The sequence below is a fragment of the Emydura macquarii genome, unplaced genomic scaffold, assembly GCF_026122565.2.
Source record: "Emydura macquarii macquarii isolate MOO-44397 ecotype Brisbane River unplaced genomic scaffold, CSIRO-AGI_Emac_v2 contig_3603, whole genome shotgun sequence".
Lineage (NCBI taxonomy): Eukaryota > Metazoa > Chordata > Testudines > Chelidae > Emydura > Emydura macquarii.
Genome location: NW_027133740.1, coordinates 3871520 through 3896019, shown reverse-complemented (window position 1 = coordinate 3896019; position 24500 = coordinate 3871520). Strand labels below are relative to the sequence as shown.

The 24500-nt window shown below is 41.8% G+C and overlaps 1 protein-coding gene across 3 annotated transcripts in view; it reads left to right on the top strand.

Annotated features, from left to right (window-relative positions):
- Positions 1-24500, top strand: part of KCNMB2 (potassium calcium-activated channel subfamily M regulatory beta subunit 2) — a 155138-nt gene that overhangs the window by 30557 nt on the left and 100081 nt on the right. The gene's annotated exons all lie outside the window — the stretch shown is intronic.

Here is a 24500-nt window from a genome sequence, read left to right as displayed (position 1 = left end):
TTATGTCAACACTGTTACCTTTTGTGATATCTTGCTCAGGACACTCAGAACTGTGAGGCACTGGGTTACCACTCTGCCTCAGCAAGAGTGAGCTTTGCTGCTGCTGCTTAGCTATGTGTCATCACCCTGAAACAACAGCTGGTCTGTCTTGCCAGCAAACTCCTCAGGTCTCTGCCAGTCCAAACCTGGCCTTGCAGAGTAACAGTCAATGACTCCCAGTTTCCAAGTTCCCCAGAGATATCTCTCTGCTGTGTCCAGTCCCTCTCACTGGACGCTCACCCAAGTTATCAAGTTTGCTGCCTCCAGAGAAACAGAGCACAGTTTGGCCGAGGACTTCACCAGTCTGCTTAATACACAGCACTGAGGTGGTTTTGTAATAAATGAAAAGTAAGTTTATTAACAAAGAACGGATATTTAGGTGACAATAAGAATAGAAGACACAGATATGGTTAAAGTAAAACAAACCAAAACACACTTTCTTGTGACTAAGACTTAACTTCAGTAAGTTACAATCTTTGTCTAAGCAGGTTTCTCACTTATAGTCGGTTCCAGTTACTCTTGGTTTTCAGGCCAAGAGGATCCACTTCTCATGAGTTCAAAGGGTGCTACTCCCCGTTTTTGCTCTAGGTGATGGATGCCAAAATGGCTTTGTCTTTCTGCTTATATCTCCCAAAGTCTATTGTCTCTGTTTCTAGGGCCAGGAAGGCTTCCTGGTGCTGCAGACTTCATCCCTCATTGTGATCACTGAGTGGGCTTCCCCACTGCCTGGTTAGCTTGATGGCTTTGTTTTCCTTATATATGTGTGTGTATATATATATATATTCACCTTATATGTAGATGTATGAAGTTAGTTTGACAAGATCTATTTTCCATAAACTAATGATGATTTGCATTAATTACATTACCCTCCTTTAATTCTTTATTAACTGAATCCCATAGCAGCCACTCCATTATTATGCCCAGGATCGATGTCAGGCTAACATTTCTGTAATTACCCTGGTCATCCCATTTACCCTTTTTTAAAAACTGGCACACCATTAGCTTTCTTCCAGTCTTCTAGAACTTCCCCAGTGTTCCAAGACTTATTGAAAACCAATATCAATGGTCCAGCAAGAACCTCAGAGAGCTCTTTTAAAACTCTTGGATGCATGTTATCTGGACCTGCTGATTTAAAAATTTCTAACTTTATTAGCTTCTGTTTAACATCCTCCAGAGATAGTAGTGGAATAGAAAGAGTGTTATCATGAACAGAGATGGTATCTGTTAGCACCCTTGCTGGCAGTCTTAGTAGAGATACCAAGGACCAAATGGGCATGGCAACCAACCTGTTCTCTCAAGGTGATTCCTCCAGAACATGGTTGATGCATATTGATGTAAAGGAAACACACATGCATACACGCAGGTAATAGGAGTAAGGAGAGAAGAAAGCAATTTGTTAGACCAAGAAGTTTGTGGTATCTAGCCTAACTTTTGAGTTACCATATGCACTGAATTGTATGTCTAAATATGGCAGTAATTTTAGGGCAGGACAGGACAGGACAACTAAAAATTGTCACCTTCTTACATGGGTTCGGTGGCCTATGTGAAATGATCTGATGGTCTTGTCCAGTTCTTAGTGACATATCACAAAAAATCACTTACCAGAACTAACACATTTTAACACTTTTTGTCAGTCTTATCAGAGACCAGTGAATGAAGGGTCAGATAAACTGACCTACCCTTTAATGCCTGCTGCTAGTTATTCCAGGACATGATAGTGCAGTTGTCTGGGAGAAGCTTGCACAGTCATCGCCTGTACTGTAGAAGGTAGTTAATTGTAATGAATACTTAATGAATACATAATGTGTATTACTGTCTGTCAGTGTCCCCAGATCCTTGGGCAACTTAACAGAAAATAATTAAAACAGTAGATTACAAATAGGTTGGCAAGTCTCCAGTCAAGTGGAAGTAGATAAAACTATAACAGTGCTAAATAACACAAAGGAACTCACACAAAATTCAGAAAGAAGCTAAAAGTTCTTGAACTTTGTCCTAAAAGATGTAAAAGCTGGCCCTTGTCCACATAGCATCTGATTTTTGAGTCCCATGTAATGGGGGAAGCTAGAAATTAAGAAGAATTGCAGATTTCATTTCTAAAAAGGTTTCTAAACCTTCTAAACCTTGCAAAGATAGTCTACAAAATTTAAACCAATGAAAACTGAATACGATGGTCAAAGCGAACATGTATCCGGGTTCCAGTGGTAAAGCTGAAGGGACCTAAAGTTTCTCTACAATTGTTACAACTGCAATAAGAGGTAGAGTAAAGGCAGTCCCTTTAGTAAACTTATCCTATATTATTTAAAGATTTAAATACTAAAGGTAAAACCCGCTCATGTAATAGGTAATAGAGTCACACAAATTTCAGGTGTCATTTATTCCCAGGTCCTTCATGCATTGCCTGCATCACTCCAGCTTAGAGATCATGGAGGTGCAGATCACTCTGACAAAGTGTTTCTCAAGGAATATTTTGGCAATGCAAAAAGCCATTCCTGAGCATGCCCAGAACTGGCCATCCTAAACAAAACTTATCACATACTTCTAACAATAATTAATAATTAATAATATTTGGTCTGTTGAGACAGACATCATCAAGGGAAGGCAGTCAAAGAGCAAGCGAAATAAGTGGAAGACTTCGATCTTCCAGACAGTCTGTCACCTTTCCCAAGAACAAAATTTATTTGGAATGAAAGCAAAAATAATGAGTAAACTTGATAAAGCCTATTCGCTTCAGCCAACCGCATGCACACACACAAAATAAATTGTTTAGCAAACACCTTTAAGACATACTTGTTCTTGGATAACTCGGTGTCCTTAGCAAAATAAAATGGTTCTGAGACCTCTCTTCTAAATGATGCATTTTTCCAGGGGCGTTTTAAGAACCCAAAGGAATTACATTTAAAACAAGCCAACAACCTAAATGTTTGTGAGTAAGAATGCAGAATTACCATTGGGGTTGCAGGCACTTCCCTCATTTCTTCTAAGGAGTAGAACTAGGTAGTGGCCATTTACACTCTGGAATGGTTCTGTCCCTTCTGTACAGATGCACCAAAAAACCTTCTTTGAGCTCTTAATTTCTTCCTTGATAGTGCAGTATATAGGTCCCTGGAGATTGATACCCAAATAGTCTGTTGCTTCTGAACATGATGGGCTTGATTCATCCCTACTAGCATGTAGGTTTAGTGCCAGACCTTTGCACAGGGGTGAATTTCACCTATAGAGTTTAGGGCACAATAGGCCTGACTTTGAAAACTAACTTGGATCCTCTTTATTGTGCAGCCATAAGATTGCCAGGCTGAATGTCCACAGTGCATTCATGACTTGTCTGTTTTGCAGTCAGTCAATTTGTTTTGTATCCATATGATAGTGTTCTCAGAATCTTATTACTCTTAGTTTTTAGTTAAGTGCCCATACAGGAACTTTGCATAACTTTTCTAACCTCTAAGATTAGAGGAGAGCAATAGTGGGGTTTGTTGTTTGTTTGTTTGAATTTTGAAATGTTGACAAAAAAGTGAAAGAAAAAGTTTTAAAATTTTCCTGGTTCTATGTTTCAAACAGTTCTCTCTAAGATCTATCTAGTATATACTAGATATACTCTATTGGGTCAAATTCCACCCTCATTCACAGAAGTCAACTGAGGCTAGTGGCATTACGCAGATTTATAATGTTTTTAATGAGGGCGGAAATCACCCATTGACTTCAGTGGAGTTTTTTCTGATTTTCACCACTGTAAGGCCTTATCTACCCACAAAGCCAGGCTGCTGTAATCAATATAGTTAAAACAGTGCACCCGTCTCACGCCTAATGTGGATGCAATTATAGTGGTATAAAAGTGCTTTATACCGGTATGGTTATTGACGTGTGGGAAGGTGAATAAGATATCCCAGTATAAGTCATCTTTATATTGGTATAACTGTGTCCACTCTAAAGGTTGTACTGATATAATTATTTAGCAAAAAAAAATCATACTCCTAACTGATCAAGTTATTCTGGTATATCGCCTCTCAGGAAAGTGGATTACCTATGCTGAGGAGAGAAGCCCTCCCATCACCATACATAGGGCATGTCTTCACTACCACTACTACTGCCATCGATGCAGCAGAATCGATTTAGCAGATCTGATGAAGACACATTAAGTCGATGGGAGAGTTCTCCTGTCGACATCTGTAATCCACCTCAAAGAGAAGCAGAAGCTATGGCAATGGAGAGCATCTCCCAGCGACATAGCATAGTGTAAAGTTCCAGAGGGGTAGCCGTGTTAGTCTGTATGCAGCAAAAACAACGAGAGTCCTGTAGCACTTTAAAGACTAACAAATTTAATTTCTGCAGGAATAAGCTTTCGTGGCTGTAACTCATTTCATCAGACGCAAGAAACAGAAATCAAATGGCAGGTATATATGTACATCCAAGTTTAAGGAAAAACAATGAAGTTTAGCCTAGTGTGGATATCTTTGCAAGTCTATCTAAGGTACGTCGACTTACGTTATGTTACTTACATAACTTAATTGGCATAACTTAGATCGACTTTCAGCATTAGTGTAGACCAGGCCATAGTGTCTGTATAGAAGCACTAGAACATTTATAAATGTACACAGAAGCCCTAAACTCGTAATTGCCTATTATTAGGTTTCTCTGTTGGGTATGAGCCTGCTCCTTAGGGCTGAAAACAATAACAAAAGCATAGGTGTGAACTTCCTGATTCATTAGCAGAATGTGGTGTCAACAACACAGGCTACTTGTGACTTTTGAAATGGTAAGACTATAAACCAGAAGACAAAACACAAGAAACAAGTTTGAGCCACTTTGTCTAACTCTTAGGGGTGAACCAGTATAAAATTAGTTTTGATTCAAATCCCATTAACGAAACCAAACTATATCACCTCATTAAACTTAAGAGGGAAAGCTAGTTACAGAATGGCTTGCACCTGAGCTTTTTGCAGGGTTCAACTGGAATATTACAATCATAACCTCTGTGAGTTAGATCATCACCTTCTCTGATTTGAAGTAAAGACTCCCATTTGCCCCCGTTAGTGCAGTGTGTACTTATTCTACATATCAGTAACAGGAAATAAAGCAGGGGCTGGGGAAGATTCTAGACTGAACCTCTAGCAGTGGCAAAGAACACAGTTCTAGGCATAATATTGTTTTCCTTATTCTAATAAAGCCCCTTGTTCACTATATAGGAGCTGGCAGCTCTCTCTGGGTTGGTCTCAAATTAATGGAACCCGTTGGGTTCCAGGGCGCTCCTAATCAGAATACTTTCCAGCCACATGGTCGGATAGAACGCTGCAAACTGCCAGACATGTTCAGTGTTACCCAGAGTTCTGCCAACCCAAAGCTCGTGGTAACTTTGCTTTGTGTGAGGTGGTGTCAGGAAATAAGCCAAATGGAGACACAGCTGTCCAGCCGATAGAGGGACTGGTAGAAACAGTGTAACACAAAAATGCTCTTACTTCAAAGCAATACTTTACTTAGGCTGAAGCACTCAAACACGTCCACAACAAGGTAGTAAAACACTCCAACCGTCAACCCTCAATCCTTACCAAAATCTGGGGCAGCTTTCGAGTGGAAAAAGCGACGGCTTTCCAATTGGCCTGATCTTCCCGCTATCGGAGGATCCAGAAGCTGTCTCCAAGAAGAGATTTCAAAGAGTGCAAGCCTCTCTGCCCTCCTTTTCCCCCTTCCCTCTGCACCCATTTATCCTTGTTAGCAGACAATAACACCTCAATAAAGAGCAAAAAAAAAGTTTCAAAAGCTACACCTAAGGTCTCCAGAGTACCTAATTAACTAAATGTGTTCCTAGAGAATCTGCATACCTTGAGGGCCAGACAAACATCTCCCAGAGAGCATGCAAAAATAAGCTTCTTGGTCTTTTCCTGAAACACAGATCCCAGCACATCCACTAGAGCAGGGGTGGGAACGTCCGGCCCGCGGGCCGTATAAGGCCTGCGAAATCATTTGGTCTGGCCCTGGCAAGGCAACTGCAGGGTGGAATTCGGTGGCGGCGCGGTTTCACTAGAGCATCAGGGAGGGGGTGCAGGGTTAGGAAAGGTTGAGCAAGAGGCTCCCCTCCCCTCCTGGCTTAGTCATGCCAAGGCTGCACAGGCCTGCAGAAAGGACTACCAAGTCTTGGCTGCTATTAATAACAAATATGATAATCAATATTACACTACCAAGTGGTGCCTGGCCCTTTTACTGGTCTATCAAAATCTCCCCGCACACTCACCCCCCCACACACGTACACACACACAAGCAGAAAACACTGGGAACTACAGGTGGCCAGCATCATGGAAAATCAGTCCCTATGACTTTATCCTTTGCCCCCAACTACCCAGGACCACTTAGAAACTTCAACAAGAGCAGAATAGACCTGCCTGCTCTCTTAGAGCCTGATCCAAAATCCACTCAAATCAACAGGAAGATTCTCATTAACTTCAGTAGGCTCCAGGTCAGACTCTTGGGGCCACAGCCCAATATCCTTACTTGTGTCCAATAGCATCATTCTCTACAAATGGTCTCATTGACTCCCTTGGGACTACTTGTGGAGTAAGGTGCTACCCACCATGAGTAAGGACTTGTCTCTTGGCAAGGATAGCTATGCTGGCAGAGCCCTCTAATGTAGACACAGCAACGTTAGCTGTGACCACAGAAGCACTCTTCTGTCAATATCGTTGCATCTTCATCGGGGAGATGATTTTCTCACACTCCTAGCTGACATAGCATAGACTAGGCCTAAGAGTATCAGAATCCGGCCCATATTATTGTTTCATAAAGTTTGTTTCAGGTGCAGTTTAAGGTGTTGGTTTTGTCCTTTGAAGCCTTTTAGGATTTGGGTCTTAGGTATCTAGGGAGCACCTCTCTCATTCTGTGCTTTACCTTGACCATAGACATCATCTGGGATATCCATGTTGGCAATCCCTCAATCAAAACACCAGGGAATTCAGAGCAGAGGATCTTCTATCTGGAATTCACTCCCCACCCTTCTTGGACTACCAGAGCCCAAGTTTGCTAACCTTCTAGGCAAGTTGCCAGGTCCACGTATTTCTCAGGCTGAGGCAATGGGTTGAATATGAAGCACTCCACTTTTACATTAAATCATTGTTATGATATATATTTTAAATCAATGTTTTATTGCCCAGGTGCCTGGAGAATTGTGCTCGGCACATCATATAATTCTGCAAGTTTGTAAATAAATATAACTTTAACAATGCAGTTCAGCCAATCTGTCTCAATTTTTTTTTCCAAGTAGCAGAATGATGGGTTCTTTCTGTAGATGAGAGGGAGTGAGACATCTCAGTAATATTGAAAATGAAGTGTCCTAAATCTATTCACAGCAATGCATTTCACGCACTACTTACTGAATGATGAATTAATAACAATATCTCAAATGCATCTCCCATCAATATGTTTCTTTGGACTCCATCAGCATTCAATTAACATAAATTATATGACATGAGGATTCAGACAATAGCAGTCTAGAAAAAAATCAAACTATCTTCTCAGACATGACAATGAAATCCTCATTGACTCCGTTTGGGTATGTATCATGACTGATTTTTACTAGATATGGACCACATCAGATTCTAGGTTTGGACCTAAACCCTGCTGAGAACTTCTCTGAAGTTTGGCGAGGGCAGAAGATTGGTTTTGGTTCAGGCCCATCTCTAAATTTTACACCAAACTTGGATTGATTTACTGCAAATTCTGCATTGGGAATGGTGGCAGCATATTTATATAGGCCCAATTCTCCTCTTGTGCCACCGTAAATCAGCAGAATTAGACTCGTGCAAGTGAGGGGAGAATCTGGCTCCATGTGTCCAGTTACATCATTCCATTCAATACAGTCCATTCCATATTGTTTAGTATTTAGCCCACAAACGTTTACCCACCTAAACCGCTGTTATTGTTGTTTGCATTAGCACAAAGATGTACAAAGAGACTGCCCCTGCTCCAAAGAGCTTGCAATCTAAGTAAACAAAGCAGAGAAAGGGTATGAGAAGAATTAGAAGTGAAGTGACTTGCTCACAAGTGGCGGAGCCAAGACTAGACTCCCGTCTCCTGAGCACCAGTCCCTGGCCCAGTCTAATAGTGTTTTTTGTTTCCTAGCTTCTTTTGGTGCCAGGCAGATTTTCTCCACCAGCACCCTGCCATTATAGGATCACCCAGGGATGTAGGTGTCAGCATTTACCATAGCTGAAGATTCTGAGAGTATGTCTACATTGCAATGAAAAACCTTTAGCTAGACCAGGTTTGGGCTGCGGGGCTGTGATATATCAGGATAGACTTCTGGGCTCAGGCTGGAGTCCAGGCTCCAGGACCCTGCAAAATGGGAGGGTCCCAGAGCTTGGGCTCCAGCCCAAGCCTGGAAGTCTACATGGCAGTGAAGCAGCTCCACAGGCTGAGCACCGTGACCCTGAGTAGGCTGGCACGGGCCAGCCACGGGTGCCTAGCTGCAGTGTAGATATACCCATAGCCCAGACAGAAAGGGCATTGATAGAGTAGGGATCACCAAGTGATGGTCTGTGAACAGTGCTTAACATGTGATGGGTCACAGACATGAGAAATAACATTTCTAAAAAGCAGGCTGGGTCGGTGCGGGACACTATTCTCACAGGAGGAAATGAGGAGCCAGAAGGAGCACAGCACCTCCCTCCAGCACCCACCTAGGAAGGGACAGAAGGGGCCCTGCTGAAGCCCCCACAGGTATGGGAAAGGGGAGTAAAGAGCCTCAGGAGCTGCAGGAGGAGTAGAGGTGAAGTTGGGGTGTGAGGGAGAGAACAGATATGGGGGCCTAGAGGGAGAAGAACTGATAAGGAGCTGGGGGGGGGAGCAAGATGAGGGGCCAGAAGTGATGGTGGGATTTGGGCAACAGGATTAATGTTGGGGTTGGGAGACAAACTTAATTGCTGTGCAGGGGGGTGAGCAGATGTGTAGGTGATGACAGACATCACCACACACCTTTTTCAGATCACTTTAAGCACTTTCTCTAAACAAGTCTGGGTAGCCTGGTGGGGTTCTGGAATGGTTTCTTAAATCAAGGCAAGTCCCAAAGGCCAGTCTCAGAATATCCTGAGCTTGGTGGAGAACCTGGGGTGGATCCTGTCCAGTTAATCCGTACTTTAATTGTTCCAGAGTTCTTGTGAGGCATCAGGAAAGGAAATCTATTAAAAAAGGGTTCTAAGGTCACCAGAAGTGGCCCATAGAGACGCCCAGCATGCCTTTTCCTACCACAAAAGATACAGTCAGGGAGTCACCTATTGAGCTATATTGTGGCAGCTCTCTACTGAAATGTGATGTGCTCTAGCACACAACAGAACCTAGTTTGAGAATTTGTGAAGCCCAGCCCGAATATTGGTCAGAGCACAGTAATCACGGTGGCTATTTCCAATACATTGTTTTTAAATGTGTTTGTGAACACTTCTGAAGGGTCTGGATTAAAGTCACAGACAGACATAGATCACCATTCTATTTGTAGAGCCATTTATTTATATAAATTGCCTGTCATTTCTAACCCTAGCTTTTCCATATGCAACGTTTCATTACATTTAATGATTCTACAGAAGGGACAAAAGAATTCTCAAAAATTCCAGGTGACAATGAAGTGAGTCTTGATGATGAGTATGTTGTTTTGCCCTCAAGTCTTTTTTCAGAATGATCTAACAATGGAAAATTAAGGTAATCTGCAACCCTTCAGACATCAACCCAGCATTCTGTCTTGATCTATATCTAATGAAGAACATGCCATTATGTTGTCTACCCATTGATCTATCTCTCTAAGGCCATGGGGGAAGAAATTCCCACCAGAATTGGTAGCAGCACCAATGAACGCTCTGGTTCAGGTTCTGGCATTTTTATAATGATGGCTGGGATTATCAAAAGATTCTAAGGGAGTTAGGCATCTAGGTCTCATTGAAGATCTATGGGCATTGGGCACCTAGCCCCTCAGGAATATTTGGAATCACAGTCAGTGTTAATTAAACCCTTCTCCTTATTTATTTTATTTTTGCAAATCACTTGGCAGTATAAGAACATAAGAATGGCCATACTGGGTCAGACCAATGGTCCATTTAGCCCAGCATCCTGTCTTCAGACAGTTGCCAATACCAGGTGCTTCAAAGGGAATGAACAAAACAGATAATCATCAGATTCATCCCCTGTTGCCCATTCCCAACTTCTGGCAAACAGAGGCTACGGACACTTCAGAATATTATTTTGCATCCCTGCCCATCCTGGCTAATAGCCATTGAGGGACTTATCCTCCAGGAACTTATCTAGTTCATTTTGGAACCCTGTTATAGTCTTGGCCTTCACAATATCCTCTGGCAAACAGTTCCACAAGTTGACTGTGTGTTGTGTGAAGAAATACTTCCTTTTGTTCGTTTTAAACCTACTGCCTATTAATTTCATTTGGTGACCCGTAGTTCTTGTATTATGGTCTGAGCATATAAATGAAAAGTGGTGATGTTATTATAGTAAGAGCAGTCTCCAAAGTTAATGCTGAAATGCAACTTCCAATATAATCCTTTTTTTTCCCCCAGATGTTCATAACTTTCTTAATATTGGGTAAGGGCACTAATAGGTCTTTTCCATCTCTAATTTTTATGTAAGAATTTTTCCTGTGATATGTAACTGAGATTTCTCTCACTGATATCTCTCCCTTCCCCCCAGAAAAGTGGTATTTCCAGAAATTAAGATTTAGCCTCTACTAATTGGGTTATGCTCTCCACTCTTGACAAACCACCCTTCATTGCCTTAATAACTTCATTATTGTTGATACATTGCATCATTCTTCTTATATTGGTACTGTTTTAACTCAAGGCCAGACTACATATTGCTGGTAGAGCTCTCTGGAATAAGAGTAATGATGAATTTAATTGCCTGATAAATTATTAAGGGCACTCCTTTAATTGGATAGTAGGGAGTTCACATCTTCATATCAAATACTTAAGGAAGCTGGTGTGGATGCAGAGATTCTGGCTAAGTACACAGCTATAAGTGGTGATTTTCCCCTTGAGAATATTAGTCTGTTCTAGCTATTAGAGTAAATGCTGTGCAGGATAAATTGTACCAAACACTGGGACAGATCCTCATCTAGAATGAATGGGCATAGCTCCACTGAAATCAATGATGCTACATCGATTTACATCAGCTAAGGAACGGGTCCACTATGCCCAATGAATTTTTAGCATTTAGCTTTTGCTCTTAGTATTTAAAGCTTTTATTGATTTCATTGATTTCAAAGATAACACGATAAATGTCAAGCACAAATTATACAGGACCAGATTCTGCCACCCTTATTTTGATTAGGAACTTACTCAGCAAGTTGCCTTTTGCTCAGCAACCATATTTCCCAAAGGGATAACGGGACACCACGCGGGGCTAGCCTGAGCCACTCGCCCAAGCCCCCCTCCCTTCGTGGGGCAGGCCTGAGCTGAGCCCCCTCCCCTCGTGGGGAGGCCCAAGCCACTCACCCAAGCCCTGCCCCCCCCTCCTGGAGCTGCTACTGACTCGAGCTCTGCCTGTCCCCCACCTGAGCCCTGCCTCCCACCCTGCACGGAACTGGCATCACCACTCATCCCACCGCACATTCCTCTGCACCCCACTTTTTTGACAAAAGAGGGCATTTGGTCCCATTTGCTCTTGATCAGTTGGCGAGAGCCAACGGGACAAATGCCCACTTTTGCCAAAAAGGCCAGGACAGGACTTAAAAAGGGACTGTCCCAGCCAAAACGGGACTTATGGTGACCCTACCAATTGATTTACAATGGATCTACTCACCAAGTAAGTTACCACCTACTTTGACTGAGGCTGGTGGAGTCTGGCCCATAACAGTAGTTGTTTGACAGTCAAATAGCAGATAGTGGGAGAAAAAGACCTATACACAAAGATATGTTGATACATACGTAGGACAGGAGTGTGGCTTTAGTTGTCATTTCCACATTAGCGAGGATGCACTGTACTGGTGCAGGGGGGTGGAGGCCTTCTGCTTGCAAGATGAAAGGCTTTTCTTCACGTTGATCAGGCCTCAACTGGAGCATTGTGTCCAGTTCTGGGAGCCACATTTCAGGACAGATGTGGACAAAGTGGAGAAAGTGAGAAGGGCAAACAAAGTGATTAAAGGTCTAGAAAACGTGATCTCTGAGGATAGGTTTAAAAAATTGGGTTTGTTTAGTCTGGAGAAGACTGAGGGGGGACATGATAACAGTTTTCAAGTAATGTAGAAGGTTCTTACAAAGAGGAGAGTGAAAAAATGTTCTCCTTAACCTCTGGGGATGGGACAAGAAGCAATGGGCTTAAATTGCAGCAAGGGAAGTTTAGATTGGACATTAGGAAAATTTCCTAACTGCCAGGGTACTTAAGCACTGGAATAAATTGCCTAGGGAGGGTATGGAATCTCAGTCATTGGAGATTTTTAAGAACAGGTTAGACAAGCCCCTGTCACGAATGGTCTAGTTATTACTTAATCCTGCCTTGAGTGCAGGGGACTGGTCTAAATTACCTATTGAGGTCCCTTCCAGTCCTACACTTCTATGATTCAATGATGGCACAGGCAAAGAATGTCCCTGTATTCAGTGGGAAAATGCAATTGGGAGTAACAGCTGCTTTATTGTGTTTGTACAGGAGCTAGCACAATGGGATCCTGCTCCATGCCTGGGGATCTTATAAATAATAATAATAATGCATTCTTTGGAAGGATGCAGCATTTACTCCCCGCGGGCCGATCTCAGGCTACCAGCAAGTTTGGAGGAGAAGGAGCCATAGTCCCATGCAACCACACCCCTTTGCAGAAGACCTCCCTTTCCTCAGGGTGTGGATGCAGGAGTGCATGGGAGGAAAGCACTCCCACCATCTTCTCCCCCTGTGTATGGAATGCAAGAGAACCCAAAATATGGCCTTTCCCATAACACACTGTGAATTACCTGCTTGCTTGTTTATGTACTTTGGCAGCTGGAGTTTCTTTGAAGTTTTGCATTGTAGCAGATTTTCTGAGCCTATGAATCTGGAAATATTTGTCACATCGTCTGTTCATTATTTTCCATCCATCACAGCATGTTTTCTGCTTGTTAAGAGGAAAAGGAAGATGCTTGTGAGGGAAAGCGCTTTGTGTCGCTGAGAAGTATTTCTAGAAACAAGCCTCTGATGATGATAAAATATCACGATGTTTCTCGACTGTTAATTACCACCTATTTGTAGCACCCTAATCCTGAATTCTTTGTGCACCCCAAACTCCGACTGAACTCAACTGCACTTGTACCCCACTTGTAATTTGGCCCTTGTTTCCTATGCATGTAACTTAAAAGGGATGCAACTAGAGCTGTGCCAGATGGAAAGTACATGCTAGGAAGGCATAAATGTCCCAATATTTAGACACATATGCCATGGTCCTGTTTATTAGATGATATATGGGTCTCTCCTCCTACTGATTCAGGACTTTTGTTGTGGAAAAAACAGGGCTAAATATGAATTGAAAGGGGCAGGAGTGTGAGGTCAGCAGCAGAATCCTCAGAGCACAACGTGAGGAGCGGGAACTCAGAACATATTAATATAAATATTAGATTTAGAGTTCTGGAAGTCCGTTCTCGTCATTAGACAGTAATGGCAGCATAGGCAGAGAAACACAGAGCGAGCTGGGAATAGCATCAACCAAATGAAATTAGCTGGAAGATGGGTAGCAGCATCACAAGAACAGTCATATCTGTATATCAGAGAATCTCTTCTCATTAAGAGCTTCTTTTCCTTTGTCCCCAAATTCTCCCACCCCAGAATTGCATTGTGTTTGAAGCACTGGCTTTCTCCCTGTGTGCTACCCTCTAACTCCTCCACCAGGGCCAGTATACATAAGAGCATTTGTAGAGGAACTTTTATAGAGAAATTTGACAACAGGATTAACAAAGAGCTTCCAGCCACTTCCAAATGAGTGAGGAATGATTGCATCTCCTACAGGACGGGATATCAGTCACTGATTGGCTGGCATATTCTTGTGGCATTTGGAAGTATCCTTCTAACCATTAATCTCATTTTGTCACCCCTGAATGTCTGGCTGCTGTGTGTTTTCCACTTGTCGTTCAGAAACATTTGGCTCAACCACATAGGGCTAATATTTACACTGTCGCAGCAATTAATACTTTGTGCTTACACAGTGCCTTCCATGAAAGGATCAAAACACACTTTGTTGTAAAGCATCCAGCCGCATCCAAAATACGTATATGGCAAGTAGCAGTATCTTCATTTTGTAGCTGGGAAATGTGATGGGATGCCCGCCCCTCACAATGAACAGGGAAGGTTTAACCCCACACTGTGGTCTGAGGAAACCTCGCCCCCTCACTCCTGCTGGGCATGCTCCAGGTGGAACACTGGTATAAAAGGGAGCAGCTCAATACCTGAGAGTTAAGACAGAGGTAAAGATATGCAAAAAGAATAATTCCCCATCCAGATGTAACATAGCTCTGCCCGTGCATACAATGTCATCTGAGCCCACACAATATCATGGCAATGGCTTGTGGAGAGAACACAACCCAACTGTGCCCCCATGTTTATCATCATTCTGTCATCATTCTGCCTTTCACTGATAACATATTTGTATCACGTCTCGAAAGGGCTTTTCTATCAGTTAGAACATCATTGTCTTGCTGATTCATTATAATTGCGGGCCAGCTTAACGGTGTTATGTTGATTATGTTGTTAATGGGTGCAAAGACACTCAATGTACAGCTCAATAACCATTATTACATTAATGTCTAGTTAAAGTTTACCTCCAATTCCATCCCCATCAAAGGAGAATATGGTCCAGAGAACACAGTAATGAAGAAAAATAAAGCAGCTTGAAATATGGGTGTTGGGTTGGTTGTTGTTTTTTTAAAGTGACTTCACAGCCTTGACATGTTATTCATGTGAAACTGAAAAGTAAAAATACTAAGCACATGTGTCATGAAGAGTAGAGTAATCACAGGAAAGGGCTCTTTCATAGCGTAATTGACATGCAAAACAACCTAGAGAGTGAGCTGTCATCTTCTTTCACTTACACAGTGATACTGCAAACACAGGGCTTTTGAAGCAGAAAACAAATGTAGGTGTTTGAATGCCACTTGTGGCAGTGATTTCTAACAAATGTGCTCTGATAATTCTCCTGTCAGCACCTGGCACATTTTAGGGGCACCCCTTCTTACTGTAACTGACAATCATCCTGGATCTTATTCTGCCTTTGGATGCATCCATGCAACTCCCAAATACTTCAGTGGGTAGAATTTGACCCTCTTTGGCGAATGGTTTATTCTCCCTAAGGCTGCAGTCCTCATTTTGGTATTGTCTTTGCCACCATCCTCTTTTATTTGGTACCAGAAACTTATTCAGTGAGGTTCTTTCAGTCTGGTGATCTGCTGTTTGAAGTACAAAATGTAGCAGTAGAAAAAGCAACAAATGAATGATTACCCTGCAAACAAGACCTCGTCCGAGTAAGAAGGCTCAGAAACGCTCCGTGCAGAGTGCAGCATTATATTTGTGATTGCTATCCCGGGTTTCTGATCCTTAGCACCCACAATCAGAGACGTTTGTGGCGTTATTCTCAGGGACCAGGATAACTGTGTGTGAAAAAAGGACTGTACTGTCAATAGAATTAAGGGTGCTAATCCACTGATGCTAATCCACTGGTTCCATTCTTAGAAGTCTATGGGCCTGCAGTGGTGGAAAGTGCACCCAGGTCGTCAGAGCAAAGCCAGCTGCCTAGACCTCCAACTGGCCAGCAGCCAGCTCAACCCCAGGAGAGGGCAGCACTGGTCAAGGAAAGGCATAGCCATGACACTCAGGATGCACAGAATCATCAGGCTCCACCAGTGGGTGTAGTGACCAGATAGCAAGTATGAAAAATCTAGACACTTTCTTTTTGGAGGGGGAGGGGTAATAGTTGCCTATATAAGACAAAGCCTCTAATATCGGGACGATCCTAAGTGGGCACCTGAAGACCTCAGCCATACAATAAAGATGTCCTCTCCTAGTGGAACACCTGAGGAAGGCCAGTATCTCTCCCCTCCCCAAGAGTGAATACCCCTGGGTACAGCTGCACCATCTGGCACAAGGAGGAGCAATTTTCACACACAACCCATCTCGTTTGCAAGCCCTGCAGACTTTGATGTAGTGTCTACAGATAATGCTGTAGTAATGATAAAGCTGGGATGCTGTGCTTTATGTATGTTATGTTAGCAGTTACACAGTAGTCAAGCCTAACATATCTGGACCCTACACTGTGACTTTCCAGGTGACTAGTCCCACATTGCTGGGTGCCAAACTTTCTCTGCAATGATATCAAAATTACAACCATGGAACATTCACCATGTTGCCCAGGGACAGAATTTGGCTGGTCCCACTGCAAAGATAGAACTTGTCAGCGAGAGTAATGACATTTTGCCCAAGCATGGTTTTGTGACTATACACAGAGCAAAACAAGTTGGGTGTTGGTCACAGCTCTAGACTTTTGTCAGCTCTTTCTAGCTATTAGATTTTCTATTTGTCTGTGATTGTTCCTGGAGGGTCTAGGTTGTAATCACAGGGAAGCAAATCTTGATCTAATTGTAGAGCATTTTATTGCTATCTCAGAACAGATGCTTGTCATTTCCAAAGCGTCCTTATAATGTTTTCTACAAATGGACCCAAAGGATTCTCTTAATTTCTTGCTGAAAAGAAAATCACTGATGAAATTCCAACCATAAAGTCTTTTTCAGGAACATCCTAGAAGCGGACAGTTGGAATCATGTGTAGCCCAAACACCACACTGATTCCCAGTATTCCTTTGTACAAAATAAGCAGCTGCACTCAATTTGACCATAATGGGACTGCTTAGTACTGAGTAAGGCCTTGGGAATCAGGCCCTTATTTAGAATAACTTTCAGCACATTAATTCTCATACATTCTTAAGAGTCTAATTCAAAAATCTCAGAAGGATTTTAATTATACTATAATTCCAACATATGTGTATCAATACACACATACACATAACCATATGTGTTTATGTGTATTTGTGTATTATGCAGAGAGAGAGAGAGAGAAAGACACACACACATGCATATAGATACAGTCATAAATATTCTGGGATGTGACTTAATCCTTCAAAGACTTATGCTCACGCTTACTGTTGCGTCAGTGGGACTACTTGCATGTCTGAAATTAAGCACATGCATAACTCTTTGCATCAGGGCCTTAGTGGTGCAAGCATCTTGTTTGGAAACTTCCAAGCTCTCGGGGGCTTCACATTCAGATCTCATCGAGGTTTACTCAACCTTACTTCTTCCAAGGCAGATAAACTGAGAACCATGGTAGAATAGAGGATTCTCTTTTGCATAAAATATTCAAAACTGAAGTTCTGCTTGGACATTAAAAGATCTCCGATTGCATTTTTCATTAGTCTGTCCTGAGCAGAAATTTACATTCTCCCACCACTGCCATTCACTGATTGGTTGTCACAATGTCACAATGTGCAAAATAATGTATATATATACAAAATGATGGGGTCTAAATTAGCTGTTACTACTCAAGAAGGAGATCTTGGAATCACTGTGGAAGTTCTCTGAAAACATCCACTCCATGTGCAGTGATAGTCCAAAAAGCTAACACAATGTTAGGAACCATTAGGAAAGGGATACATAACAAACCAGAAAACATCATAATGCCACTATATAAGTCATACTACACCCACACCTTGAATACTGCATGCGATTCTGATCACCGCATCTCAAAAATATATTAGAATTGGAAAAAGTAAGAAAGAGAAAGGCAACAAAAATGGTTAGGGGTATGGAGCAGCTTCCATATGAAGAAAGAATAAAAAGAGTGTAACTGTTCATCTTACAGGACTATGGAGGGATCTGATAGAAGTCTATAAAATCATGAATGGTGTGAAGAACGTGAATAGGGAAATGTTATTTACCCCTTAACGTAACACACAAGCCAGTGGTCATCCAATGAAATTAATAGTCAGCAGGTTTAAAACAAAGATAAGAAAGTACTTCTTCACACAACATACAGTCAACCTGTGGAACTCATTGCCAGGTGATGTTGTGAAGGCCAAAAGTGTATGTGGGTTCAAAAAAGAATTAGGTAAGTTCATGGAGAATAGGTCCATCAATGGCTATTAGCCAAGACAGTCAGGGATGCAACCCCATGGTCTGGGTGTCCCTAAACCTTTGATTGCCAGAAGCTGGGCCTGGCCAACAGAGGATGGATCATTCCATAATCACTCTGTTCTGTTCATTCTCTCTGAAGCATCTGGCATGGGTCACTGTTGGAAGACAGGATACTGGGCTAGATAGACCACTCGTCTGACACAGTATGGCGATTCTTATGTTCTTTTGTTCTGCACTCCAAAGGCAGCTACACCTCAGGGGTGTTTTATGTCTATAGCAGTGAAATGATTTAAGATGAAAGACAGTGTAGAAATACAAAATATTCAGTAATATTTACTGTAAGTGCAGTAATAAGCATTGTAGGCAGGCAGCATAGCGGGCTGAAAAAAATAAGTGTGGAGGTTATTTTAGAACACTGAGCATACTACTAAAAATTGGGGGGAAGAAATAGTTTTCTCTTTTCTTCCCTTTAACTTATGGCATTTTCTTATCTGTCTTTGCCATGTTGATTATCTAGCTGATCTCTTCTTATATGCTGGAAAAAACAGGTGTGTTGCATCTGATCATACCGCTGTATCTTTACCTGTATTTTATGAGCTATTTCCACTTTGATTATGCTAATCTGATAACATTATATTTGAACAAGTTGTTGCAGCATAGACCAAGAGCTGTGTCATGGAGGTAGAACTCAGCGTAATAAAATATGCTGCTCTTGTATTTCAGTCATTGATTTGAAAAGAAGGATACAGTCAGTGGGCAAAGGATATGAATTTTTATGGCACCAGAGGGAAAAATGAAGTCTGAACTTTCAGCAAAATGTTAGAGGCAATCTGTAAACATGTGAAATGGGGATTTTGTAAATCTCCCATATGATTCAAAATAGTGTGGAAAAAGAACCAACGGAAGGCAGTATTAACAGCATCTTAATTGGCCAGAAGCCTCCTCTTAAAATACACCTCATCTCACAGCATTTTAAAGAAAGCAGGATTGCTCTCTAACTGTATCTCTTTAAGCTTATTTTCCTTCCTAATACAGACACTCCTGTCATTACAATGCTTACTATTAGAACATTCTGTCTGAGACAAGGAAAGCTATTTTATCTTGGTGCCTAATACATTAACCACCATCTATTATAATCCTCCTCCTTGTTAAGAGATTGCATTTTTATATCGCTCAAAAAATGTTGTGGTCTGCCAGCCGGGGTTCTAACGGGAGTCGAGTCTATTTTGCTTTTTGTATGCAGGAGCCTTACTCTTGAGCAAATTAATTTTTTTCAAATAAACATCTTGGAGAGTTAAAGTGTGTCATCTTAGCAAAAAAAGAAAACGGAGAAAGCCAAGATAATGGCTCAGATTTCCTCAGCTATAGCGCATTTAATTGAGCATTAAGGTTTCTAGAATGCAGAGCATGAACCGTAGAACAGATGTAGTCAGAATGCAGGGCAGTGCAGCTCAGGCAACAGTTTCAGAATGCAGAGCGGGCTGTGATCGTTACGGCCTGGAGCTCGCCCACTGAAATGGACGCTAATAATCATACCTGGTTAAACAACTAAAGAATCGACAGAAAATAATTAAGAGTGCCATCTGCACTGACAAAAGCAACGAAATTGAAGGATTTGTGTCAGAATTGCAGCCCACAGGGTACACACGGATCATACAGTTTGGGCTCCACCGCTCTGGCTTTAAAGATTCTATGTAAAAATAAATGCAATGTAATTATACTCGTGAAACGTCAAAACTTCCTGTCCAAAAAAATTACTTGAGGATGTCTTGTTCCATGAGGCATGACAGAACATAACCTAGTGAACTATTGACATGACTGAATGTCTGTTCTTTCTTCTGTGTCTAGGTCTAGTTATAGACTTCCGTAAAGTGCTTGTGAAAGGTTTCAGATACACCATACTGGAGACTGAATTTCTCTGTTTAGTCACAGTGACAGTGGAAATGCAAACTGCTTTTTTCATCCTTGTTTTTGTGCCCCTTCTTACCACGTTCTAGGATGAGGCCGTGTAAGAGAAGATAGCTCAGTCTTCGGGCCTGTTCGCTATGTCTTGTCTCTGCTGAGTCTGCTATTGGAGGTATCATTTGCAATGGTGGATTTTTGGGACCTGAACATCTGTCTGCTGAGAACTGGACCGAGGTCACCTAATCAGTTTGCATGAAGGCCGACAAACAAGCTGCCAGATAATAATTTTAAGCCACTGCCAGCTTGGGTAGAATTGCAACTGTTATTTATTTTCATTTATTTGGATTTATACAATAATAAAAGGGGATACCTATCCAAGACCCCAGGCATCCCTGACATAAACCACCAGATCAAAATTCTAACTAAATAGCAGCTTCTCCCCTGATAGCAGGCTGAACTCAGCTCAGTGCTTTCCTCCCCCCATGCAACTCCTTGCCCCATCATATGCTCCAGCCCATGCAAACAGATGTGGCTTGTGTGCACGGAAGGCCAACAGACGAGGGGCTTAGTTTGAGCTTGGGGTGAGTGCTCCAGAACTGAGGACACCCTGAAGAAAATGGGCCTCTGCTAGCCTCTTTTAGACCAGTCAACTAGAGCTGAAAGGTCTTTATCCCGTTACTAGACATCTTTAAATTATACCCCATAGACATCCATGGCCATCATCTCCGAGTATCTTCATGGGTGGATTCAGCAATGGCTTGAGTCTGCAGCATCCCACTGCTTGCTATGATATTGCATAAATGCTAGATATTGGGGAAAATACACACTATACTACCAGATGTTTCAAGAGCTGAAAAGGAGTTTGAAATTCCAGCCATAAAACCAGCAACAACTCTAAAGGAACCAGCAAAGGCTCTCATTGTGGGTGCCACGTTTGGTTGCTGACATGGCCCTCAAAATAGGCTCAGAAAGACAAGCAGCTTCTAGAGTTATGTGGAGAGAGAGGAAATTTCAGTGGAAAACTAGCCATTTTTTTCTCTGTATTCTGGCCAGCTGTCATATATACAGCCCCAGATTCAACAAGGAAGAGCCCTACAGCAGAAATGTAGGAGTTAATGCTGAGGCTGTGTGGAAAGCTGATATGAATTGTCTTTTCCACTAGTTACTTTCATGTCCTGCGGAAACCAGGACTTCTAGTTACCTGTGGAAAGTTTGCACACAGAGACTTGCAAGACAAAACTACCACAGCACGTTGTACTTTGAGTGGGTAAATATCCTGCCCAATCCTCAACAGAGTACGCGGACCCAGGGTGTCCAGATCTGGGTCTTGGCTTTACTGGTAACGCCTAAACAATCATTCAACATAAATCTCAGCCTAAGCTTGTCTGTCCTTCCAGATTTCCCTGAGCGACCTCCTCTGTTCTATCTCCCTACCTCCATCTCTTTAGAGCTGCTCCTATCTCCTTTGTATCCCAGATGGTATCAGCAAGGCCCACACTTGCCACATTGCCCCAGCAGGATTTCAGCCGCTTTATTTAGATTTCTAACACCTGCTGTCAGAATATCCCATGTGAAGGGTCCTGGTGCCCTGTTCTATGCACCGCTTGTTTTCCATCATGCTCTTGGAAAATGCAGTTTTGACTTTAAAAAAAGACAAAACTTGAAGTGTTCAAAATACACACCTCCCCCAATGTATTGCTTATGTAAACCTCTGGAAGATGATGAGTGTGCTGCTCAACTTGTCAGACCAAACTGATTATAACAGAAATGCTGAAAACTGCATTGTAAAGGAGGCATTATAAAGGATTGTAGGCAGCCTCAGAGGGATAGAAAGAATATGAGTTTTTATATTTAAAATCAATTTTTCAGCATAAACTCAATTGTTACTTATTTTCAATAGCAGAATTAACATTCAATTAGATCTGCTAACTAATTCATGGGAATATATTTAATGTGGTGGTGAATTCTGGCAGCGCATGATCAGTGTTTTGTACTCTACTGTTGCAACAGCCAGGGCTATCACTAGAGCTGAGTCTCTCTGTTGTTTCCACGGTCCCACCTCGATTATTCTGGGTTTTGAAACCGCACCATCTCCAGTTGCCTGGGGCTGAAACTTGGAGGGATCAAAGGAATCATGGGCATTCAGATTTTGAATTCTAAAGCAATTTAACAATACATAGAATTTTGATTTGCTGTTTGTTTTCTGCAGAAGTGCAACGTGTTCAGAGCTGTGTAAACCTTTTGTCATGAAACCATGCAAAATTCCTGTTTAGTCATAGAAATGAAATGAGAGTTAAAGGAAAAACATCCTGGGGACTGGGGACATTTTGCTGAAACTCAAAAGAAGACTTGATGCTTGTTGAGAGGCACAAACTTTTCCAGATTGATTTGAGTGTTTGGAGGGGTGGATTATTAATAATAGAGCTTGAGTCATTTCTAGCTCAACACATGGGGTTTGGGGCTCGAGGGAGTGTCAAGGGAATTGTGGAAGGTGTGCTGTTGTTATGTGAGAAACTGACAAATGGATGGACATAGTTGGCACTGTAGGCAGAGACAGTAAGGAAGTGTCTTCAACGAAAATATCCTGATTTAGAACGCTGTAAATGAGATCAAAATCAGCTCTGAAGAGTGCAAAATCTCTGCAACCAGCCCAACAAATTTAAACCAGCTCAGTTTACTCTGCAGCAAAATTCCTCCTTACTGCACTGATCATTGACGGTCACCATTATTGTCTCACTGGTTCCTTGTGCTCCCCCATCTGTTTACATCCAGCGGTTGTTCCTTGTCTTATACTTGTATTGTAAACTGCTGGGGAAGGGACTGTCTATTTGTTCTGTGCTGTACAGTGCCTAGCACAGTGGCATCCTGGTCCATGACTAGGGCTCCTAGACATTATAGTAATAGAAATAATCATTAAAGTACACCTTTCTGTAAATGAAAATTCAGTCACTCCACTGACGCCAATGGAGTGATTCCAGATTTACATCAGCATAACTGAGGGACGAATGCTTTCCTGTACTTATAGGTTTAAGAGCTTTCTTTTTTTAATTTAAGGCTTTTACATCCTTTACAACTGTATTTTATTACACAGGAAAACCAGAAACAAATATCATATATCATAGGTTTGAGAACCAAGAAACTTTTTTTCGGACTGTATCTCTCACTAGCTATATCTTTTTCTATTTTGTTCATTTGTCCATTTAATTTTGTACCCTAGATTGCAATGGAGGTGTAATTAAAACCATCTGGGGATTTTAAATGGCTTTTACTTATGCAGCTAGCTTTTTAGCTCAATGTAAAATCAATTACTACATTCCCACAGGATAATGTACAGGAACTTGCTCTAACTTTATTTGACAAAAACATGTTTGGCTCAGTGTGTGCGCCCCAAAGATATGTGATTCAATAAATGAGCGATGTACAGTAGAGTTCAACTGGTTGCTCTGCAAATACTGAGTGCCTGATACAGCTAATTTCTGGGCACTCACAACTCCCACTGAGCTGCTCAGCTCATGAAGCACTCAACACTTGGCAGAATCAGACCTCTAAGCCAGTGAGCATATATATTTAAAACAACAAGAAAGAGGAGCAATACAGAAGAGACTATAAAGTGACAAGGAAGGATGGTAAAGTATGCTGACAATGAGCTGCACTTATCCTTCCCACTGCCCTCCTGCATTTTAGTTAGAGTTTTAGTGGCAATAGGTTTAGAAAGTCCAAATTATCCATTGGTGCACAGAGCAAGATGAGAAAATAGAGATAATACAGCACAGATGTATATACATGTTTGTATATGCTGCCAATCAGCAGATCTCGCAATATTAGATATAAAAGGCCAGATTCTCAGTTCATGTAAACTGTCTCCTGCTGATCTAAATTACCTTTGAATCTAGATCCATTGACTATAGTGGCCCTATGCCAATGTATACCAGCTGAGGCTCTGCCCCAAAGTTTCCATTGCATATATTAGATACACAGGTCTTGTTCATATTTAGTATTTCACAGTAATCTTCTGAGTTTCCCACACACATTAACTAATTCATGGAAATATTTATCTCCTTCCTATATATGGGAATTTCTTTGCAATTAATAACATCAGTAAAGAATAGGTATTTTTAAAAATCCAGTTGCTGACCTGAGTATCACATATAGTTACTATGACCTCAAGTACAGAAGACGGTATTTAGGCTTTGCTCTGTAAATAGCTGTGAACACTTCAGAAACAGCCAGGAAAAAAAAAAGATCATTGCCACAACAAGGAATCATCACAGCTGTGGGATCATACTCCAAGGCCTACGGGTTTCTTGATGGAACAGTGGGGTCTGATCATGTTTAGAAGATCTACATCTGCCTGGCCAATGCCTCAACACACAGTGACATCACTGGTAGTGAATGAACTGGTGATACTAGTTTATTCACAAAAGTACAAAGCACAGTTTATCTCTA